Consider the following 9,362-nt stretch of genomic DNA (forward strand, 5'->3'; position numbering starts at 1 on the left):
AGAGAGAGAGAGAGAGAGAGAGAGAGAGAGAGAGAGAGAGAGTACACACGATATATGTGGTTCACCCAATGTGGGCTACGTCCACGGGAAAGCAGCCACTTAATGGCTTTAGTACTTCAAAACAAGAAGTAGTTTACAAAGGGATTATACCCTTAATAGAGATCCTTCCTTGCTTCACTCTCACCACCTCACACCCATCTTGTTGCATCAACTTCACACTATGAAATGTGTGTAGAAATGGCCTCCTTTTATAGGCCAAAAGGGCTGCCCTTTCTCATGAGAGGCAGCCATGTGTAGCCACCCTTGTGTAGATAAGTCCAAATCGGACCTCCAATCCGCCCATGTGTGGCCACCCTTGAGAAGACAAGTCCACTTTTGAATTGGCCACCGGCCATTGACTACTGGCAACCGGCCAACCGTCCGGTCGTTTTTTGACCACTTTTCGGCCATCGTCTGGCCATAATATTCCGGCAAAAAGGAATATTCCGGCAAAAATTGGCCGTGAAATTTTGGCTTCCGGCGAGTGTTTTTCCTTCACGCACGATGGCTTCTCCTCATAATGGGGGCCTTACAAATGTGCATTTTTACCACAAAAAATTACAAGGGGTAAATCATGCTCCATACTTAACAGTTTCCATGACCACGGCTCCCTCCTTGACGATCACTATGGCTTTTACCTCTTACCTTTATTGTAATTGTAAAAGACGCGTTTTAAGTTACTTGCATCTTGTGAGGATGAGTCTTCACTATATTTCTTTTCTTTCACAATTAGTGCTGATACCAGATTTATAAAGCACATTATATTTGCATGAGTATGAACAAAGGTCTTGAACACCATGTACACTGGCCCTAGACCATGCAAGCATGCTTCTACCTTGTCATTGTTGATAATTGAAACACCAATAGATGCAAAGGATTCTCCTTTATTTTTAGAACATAATCATTCATTAACATACCTATTTTCTTCATATTGTTGAAATATGTCTTCACCTGGAGCTTCCTTTCCTTCTTGTTAGTCACATCTAGAGAGACCAAACTATTCCAAGCCACCTTCGGGGAATTTCCATCTTGTATATGAACAATCAATTGTCAGTTGTAGACCAATCAACTGTAATAAGAATAACTATGTACAATTATCATTGAACTGCTAGTGAGTGAGTTGGCAAGATTAGTGGCCACTCTCAGTAAGTAGACCATGTCTGTGAAGTCCACTAGTAGCACCAATAGACATTGATCCTCATGTTTTCTATCATGTGCTAGTGTTAATGTACTTAAAAATTTGTCCAAGTGTACCATGTGTTGAGTTTGATATCTTAACATGATAGTCACGTGATGCACACAAGGTAAACTAACACCTAAGCTCTATGTAGACAAGAGACGATACACCTAGGTTAACCAAGAGATGACACAGAAGAAAAGGCCCACAATTCTCAACAAAAAGTGAGAAGCCCAAGCTAGAGTAGCTCCAGCCCAACCATCTCTTAGAATGTTACAGAAACATGAGACAAGACTAAACCTAAATAGAAGTGAATACATAAAAATAAATACTACGGATGTTACTCAGTGTGATGCAAGTGTGATATGAGTGATACAAAGAGAATAGGTTTAAGGCTATTTATACAAGAGGCATCCTTATGTGATAGGTTAGGCTAGGCCAGGGTTGATAATCAATGTGATGCAAGTGTGATCTGAGTGATACAAAGAGAATAGGTCTAAGTCTATTTATACAAGAGACATCCTTAGGTGATAGGCTAGGCTAGGCTAGAGTTTTTACTCAATGTGATGCAATTGTGATATATGAGTGATACAAAGAGGATAGGTCTAAGTCTATCTATACAAGAGACATCCTTAGGTGATAGGCTTGCCTAGAGTTGGTACACAAATAAAATTGGGATAGACTAACCCTTCCATCTTAAGCTAACAATTTTTCCTTCATTCCATAGGGGGTTAATCTTTGAACATTTGAGATATGGATTTGAAAGTAGGTGGTTTGAGGTAGATGAGGAAAAACATAAAAGGAAGATTGTTCAACATGGCTTAGAGGGAATGATACATGGATCAAAGGCTCATTGATAGCTAGCATGGCTCAAAGATAACCTACTCGATGGTTTAGAGGCTGGATGACCATCATTGGCCTCATAATTCCCCCTTCAACCAAGGGAGCAAAGCCCCTCTCAAACTGAACTCGAGGTAAAATCAAAGAGTGAAGAGTGGTAATAGGTTATTGTTGAGATACAAATATAGGAATATTTATGTGCTAAAATGAAACATTGGTCATTTGCAAAACTTCACTAAGAGATCTTTTGTGGTGAAGTTATACTCAAGACTGGTGTGGTGGCCTTTTTTTCGGCTTCCATGAGGCAATTGTTCCTCATACCATCGCTCAGTCTACGTTGAGAGTAGTGAAAAGTTTCCACAAACCCATTTTTCTTTGCAAGACTATTAAGGAGTACAACCTTGGTCTTATCATCTAGGACACTTTAGAGTAGCCACAATTGATGGAGTTGAATACTTAGTATCTCTAAGTGTTTTGTAAGAGTGTGGAAAATTAGTAAAGAAGCATCTTAAAAGATAGTTTGAATGGTTGATATTATTATCGAAGGTTACTTTAGAAGATTCCCAAAACTCCTTTGTCTTGTTGGTAGGCTAAGTATATGAAGATGTATAGCTTTACAGAAAGTTAAATTGTAATATAAAACACCTCGATATTCCATTTCAAAATCAATTCCTAATCTTATTCTTATTTGCTAAATTAGATCCTCATGATCATCAACAATGATTAAGTTAGTAATGTACAAGAAAATCATATACACTTGCCATCCTTTTTAAGAGTAGAATGATTAGCATATTAAGAATTCTAATACCTTTGTGCAATTTAGCAATCCATTGATAGTATGCCCTTGGAGCCTATTTTGGCCCATGCAATGCTTTAATAAACTTGCATTCAAACTCATGGTAGCATCACAACTAGAGGACAAAGGATATTTTCCTTTCTTAAAAATGTACTAGTGTCTATAAGCTAGCAAGAGTACCTATCAAGTGTTATGAAATTTTTTATAAGGATGGATTTTTAGTGTTCTTGAACAATAAAATTAAAGAGCATGTTGTGCCATATTTATCCTCTTTTGCTTCACAAATTTCAATAACCTGCGATGCTAGCCATATGATGCACATTCATTATTACATTTTGTAAGATGCAATCATATAGAAGTGTAGCCTAGATTATACACAAAACATGACATTTATCTATCCTATGTGTATGATCAAAGTGAACCCAATAATTCCCCAAATCAACTTGCCAAATTTTCCTCATTCAATCGACTAATTCACATCCAACGAAAGACCTTTTGTAGACATCTTGAAAAGGTAACTCTTTTCTTTGCCACTATCTTGTCTTCAAAATCTACTACCATGGAAAAATGGAAACATACAACGCTGATGCAATTGAAAAATAATGTCATATCCTTCACCCGTTTGAGCTCCTTGCTTTACTTTTTCTTTGGATATTATAACTTTAAATCTACATACAATATCCATATCAAATTGAAAGAAATACGTTAGCAAAGGCAAACATAAGACACATGAACACGAGCTTGCAAAAATTTAGTTCCCACATGCCCATTGTTTTTCACCAATGGCATCATCTCCTCCAAAAAACCAAGTAGATCTCTTTCAGTTGTGACTTCCTCATATTCTCTTGTCAAAGATTTGACAAAGATTTTTGAGCTACTAGCATTTGTTTTTTTTTTGGTCCACCTTTTTCAATTTTAAGAAATGTGATAACCAAGGCTTGCACTTTTGCTATATTGGCTCTTGAGGTGTCTAGCTGGACACTATGCTCGTGATAGCCAATATGAAGTACCACTCAACTCATGCTCTCATCCAAGGGGAATGTAAAGTAGATCATCCCCTTGCATACATAAATGTGTGTCACTACTTTTTGGCAATAGTGACAATAAAACTTTGATTTTCCTTCATTTGCAAAATATCCCTTGCTCATCTACCTATCCAAATGATCGTGGAAACATGTGTCATTGAACTTCCTCTTGTTCATTTAAAATGGTCAAGTGAATTGATGAAATTATAGGTTACAAAGAAAATAACTCGGTCTGACTATGCAAGGTATTGTCATGTTCGATTGGGATGGTCATGTCTAGAGATGACTATCATGTTTTTGTTCCATCCCTTCCATTCTCTTTATTTTCTCAAAATTTGCAAGAAACTTAAAAGACAAATAGCCATTATAGGTTGGGGGAAATTCATTTACTTGTAGAGGATTGCAAGACATCTTTAACAGCTTGTTTAGTCAAAAAGCCCCTTCTGCATTTTGTATCCATTGGACAATGAACATAGATGGTTTATCTTCAATTTCTTTACTTTCATCATTTAGATCCAACACGTCCACACATGCTTCATCATCTGCAAGTATCATATCATCTAGCCTTTTTCTTGTATTTTTATCATAATTTATCTCCACACTCTTGCTATCAAATACAAAAACACATTCAGTTGTGTGTAATAGAATGTATATTTGTTCTTTAATTTCTTCACTTTCATCATCAAGATCCAACACTTCCACACATGATTCATCATCTGCAAGTATCATATCATCTTACCTTTTTCTTGTATCTTTGTCATAGTTTATCTCCACACTCTTGCTATCATACAAAAACACATTTTGTTGTGTGTAACAACATATATTTGTTTTGACAAAGTACCATCAATGAGGTAATGTGCATTACCTTCATGGTCACAATGTGGAGACATAACAAGCTCAGATCTACGGTCTTCTTCCTGAATAATTGCACGCAAACCTTGAAAAAAACATGTTGGAGGTAGCCAACTTCAATGATAGTGAGAGATCAATAAAACCTTACCATTGGGCAAAGGAATACCATGTGTCGGTGTCCTTTCACTAGAGAGGCAGTAAGATAGTGACTAGTGTTTTATTGATGCTTTAAACAAATGTTTTGACACATATTTTTTTTCATCTAGATGTATCACATTTATAATTTACATACCCAAATAGGTGCTTGATCTTACCACATGATTTCTTACTCTTCTAGATCTATGTGCTCCATGATCACTTTAAGATGCCCTATTTTTAGCCTGCATCCTTCTTGCACCTGAGGTCTTTACAAAGGGTATAGAAAACTCCTCCTTTACAATTGCTTTGAATGAATTGAATCACCATGATCATGACCTACACTCCAATTTGGCATCGTCAACCTTTCCCTCGGGGGGGTCATTCTTCAGTACCCCCCTATATGATGTGTGTTCATGGGGTATTAAAAGAAAACCCTCTTTTAACATGTCTGAATGAATAAAATGACCCTTCATTTAGGATTTTTCCCAAAATTGAATATAAAAACCCCTTATTTTAATGTATCTCTTTTAAATTGCCTAAATTTTTTGTATTTCAAAACCCCTTCTTTTGAACTCATGCTATACATTATCATGATTACATAGTGCACCCCTCAAGACCTTTCCTTTCCTTGATACATTTAAATAATTTGAAGGACTTGATTTTTCACGTAATCTTCCATTCTATGGATTCTCAGCATTATTTGAACGGAGTGACTCTTGTGCTCCACTCAAAACCTGCATTTTTTGAAGCCAGATTCTCCTCTACATCAGCATCAAAAACCTGCAAAATGGAGTGACTCTTTTGCTCCACTCAAAACCTACATTTTTTGAAGCCACGTTCTCCTTTACATCAGCCTCAAAATCATCCTTCATATCAGGATACTAGCTCTTTTAAGTCATTAAAAAAATTCATGCTCAACCTCACGTGATGTGTGACATGGTTGTAACATTTGTACCCCTTTTTCTCAAGGGAGTAACCAATGAAAACACATTTTTTAGCTTTCAAGTCCAACTTTGTGCACATCATCAAGAACATGTACATAAGCAATACATTCAACACTTTAAGGTGTCCAAAATTAAACTCTTTACAAGTAAGCTTCTCATCCGGTGTCATATTATGTATAGTAGTAGTGGGTGTCCTGTTTAGAATGTATACAGCAATAGAAACTACCTCATCACAATAACAACAAGGCATATTCTTCTCATTCATCATTGCCTTTGTAAATTCTATAATGTTCTTGTTATTTCACTCAAAACACCAATTTGCTGCATAGTATGCCTACATAAAAATTTCCACTGAGTTCCATGATTTCTCAAAAAGCTATTGAAATCATTGGAGAAGTACTCTCTCCCTCCATGTGACCCTAGGAATTGTACATATTTGTATGTCTGATAGTATGCCCTTGGAGCCAATTTTGGCCTATGCAATGCTTTAATCAAGCTACATACAAACTTATGGTAGCATCACAACTAGAGGACAAAGGATCTATTCCTTTCTTAAAAATGTACTAGTGTCTATAAGCTAGCAACAGTAATTATCAAGTGTTATGAAATTTTTTAGAAGGATGGATTTTTAGTGTCCGTGAACAATAAAATTGAAGAGCATGTGTGACATATTTTATCCTCTTTTGCTTCACAAATTTCAATAACCTACAATGCTAGCCATATGATGCACATTCATTTTTTACATTTTGTAAGATGCAATCATATAGAAGTCTACCCTGGATCATACACAAAACATGACATGGTTGTCCATCCGTCTATCCCATGCGTACGATCAAAGTGAACCCAAGCATTCCTCAAATCACCTTGACAAATTTTCCTCATTCAATCAACTAATTCACACCCAATGAAAGACCTTTTGTAGAAATCTTGAAAAGGTAACACTTTTCTCTGCCACTATCTTGTCTCAAAAATCTACTACCATGGAAAAATGGAAACAGACAACGTTGTTGCAATTGAAAAATAATGTCATATCATTCACCCGTTTGAGCACCTTGCTTTACTTTTTCTTTGGATATTATAACTTTAAATCTACATATAATATCCATATCACATTGAAAGAAATACCTTAGCAAAGGCAAACATAAGACACATGAACACGAGCTTGCAAAAATTTAGTTCCCACATGCCCATTGTTTTGCACCTGTGACATCATCTCCTCCAAAAAACCAAGTAGATCTCTTTCAGTTGTGAATTCCTCATATTCTCTTGTCAGAGATTCCAACAAAGTTAGCTACTAGTATTTGTATTTTTTGTGGTCCACCTTTTTCAATTTTAAGAAATGTGATAACCAAGGCTTGCACTTTTGCTATATTGGCTCTTGAGGTGTCTAGCTGAACACTATGCTCATGATTGCCAATATGAAGTACCATTCAACTCATGCTCTCATCCAACGAGAATGCATAGTAGATCATCCCCTTGCATACATCAATGTGTGTCACTAGTTTTTGGCAATAATGACAATAAAACTTTGTTTTCCTTCATTTGCAAAATATCCCTTGCTCATCTACCTATCCAAATGATTGTGGAAACATGTGGCGTTGAAGTTCCTCTTGTTCATTTAAAATGGAGAAGTGAATTGATGACATTATAGGTTACAAAGAAACTAGCGCCGTCTGACTATGCAAGGTATTGTCATGCTCGATTGGATGGTCATGTCCAGAGATGACTATCATGTTTTTGCTCCATCCCTTCCATTCTCTTCATTTTCCTAAAATTTTCAAGAAACTCAAAAGACAAATAGCCATTATAGGTTGGGGGAATTTCATTTACTTGTAGAGGATTGCCAGACATCTTTAATAGCTTGTTTAGTCAAAAAGCCCTTTCTGCGTTTTGTATCCATTGGACAATGAACATAGATGGTCTATCTTCAATCTCTTCACTTTCATCATCAAGATCCAACACTTCCACACATGCTTCATCATCTGCAAGTATCATATCATCTAGCCTTTTCTTGTATCTTTATCATAGTTTGTCTCCACACTCTTGCTATCAGATACAAAACACATTTAGTTGTGTGTAATAGAATGTATATTTGTTCTTCAATTTCTTCACTTTCATCATCAAGATCCAACAGTTCCACACATGCTTCATCATCTGCAAGTATCATATCATCTGACCTTTTTCTTGTATCTTTGTCATATTTTATCTCCACACCTCTTGCTATCAGATACAAAAACACATTCTGTCGTGTGTAACAACATATATTTGTTTTGACAAAGTACCGTCAATCAGGTAGTGTGCATTGCCTTCATGGTCACAATGTGGAGACATAGCAAGCTCATATATACGGTCTTCTTCCTGAATGATTGCACGCAATCCTTGAAAAACACATGTTGGAGGTAGCCAACTTCAAAGATAGTGAGAGCTCAATAAAACCTTACCATTTTGCAAAGGAATACCATGTATCGGTGTCCTTTCACTAGAGAGGCGGTAAGATAGTGACTATTGTTTTATTGATGCTTTAAACAAATTTTTTGACACATATTTTTTTCATCTAGATATATCACATTTATAATTTACATACCCAAATAGGTGCTTGATCTTACCACATGTCTTTGGTGTATCGATTATGCTATGCATCACTACTATAGAGAAGGTGGCGAGAATATTTCAAGGAGGTTGTTTCCAGGATACCGTACCTACATGTTAGATGATTGTGTCTTTCCCATAGAAATTGTTGAAATTGTTAGAGGTGATGCAAAGTGAAGTGATCTTTTTCTTTTTAAGTAGTGTTGTATAACGTTGTTTTGAATGGTGTTTTCATTGAATTTGACACATTATTTCCACTTACAAGAGTAATGATGTTTTTCTTATGTTGGTAACATGATTAGGCGTTTGTTGCTGGCAACATTCACAGAGCGATGCGATTGTGTATTGGATGTGTTTGCGGGTTGTGGTGGTTTGGGAAAGGCCAATGCATATGAGCTACAACATTGTATGTCTTTAGAGCTAGACAATGTGCTCTATGAGAGGTGTCTACCACCCATAGTGTGCAACCCGTGCCATGCTGAGGGGGGACTTTTTTTTTGGAAGATCTAAACATTTGATATGTTGCTACTTATATATGTGTATCATGTACTTATTTGTCACAACATTTTTGCTGGTAACAATGTGACTATATGGTTGGCATGTTTCTACATTTGTTTGGGAGTTTTACGGGACCACTTTGAGAGGTTGGCATGTGACTATATTGGTTTATTCTTCACTATGTTATCTTTGCCTTAAAGTCCACATGGATGCCCCAAAGAGGGTGGAACAAAAATGAAATTGAAAAAGACAAGCTTATGCAAAGGAAACTTTGGCAATTCTTTTGTAGGAGATTGCATGTGTGCACTAGTTTCAATTTTTCTTAGGAGATCATAAATCGAAGCCTTTGTTTAGGGTTTAGGGATCATAAAACCAAAAAAAAAAGATGCTGGAAAAATAAAAATCCCTTATTGAAAGCATCAGCCATGACATTTTCTTTACCAAGTTGGTATTCTATAGTAGGC

Source organism: Adiantum capillus-veneris, chromosome 7, assembly GCF_014529385.1.
Source record: "Adiantum capillus-veneris isolate H3 chromosome 7, ASM1452938v2, whole genome shotgun sequence".
Lineage (NCBI taxonomy): Eukaryota > Viridiplantae > Streptophyta > Polypodiopsida > Polypodiales > Pteridaceae > Adiantum > Adiantum capillus-veneris.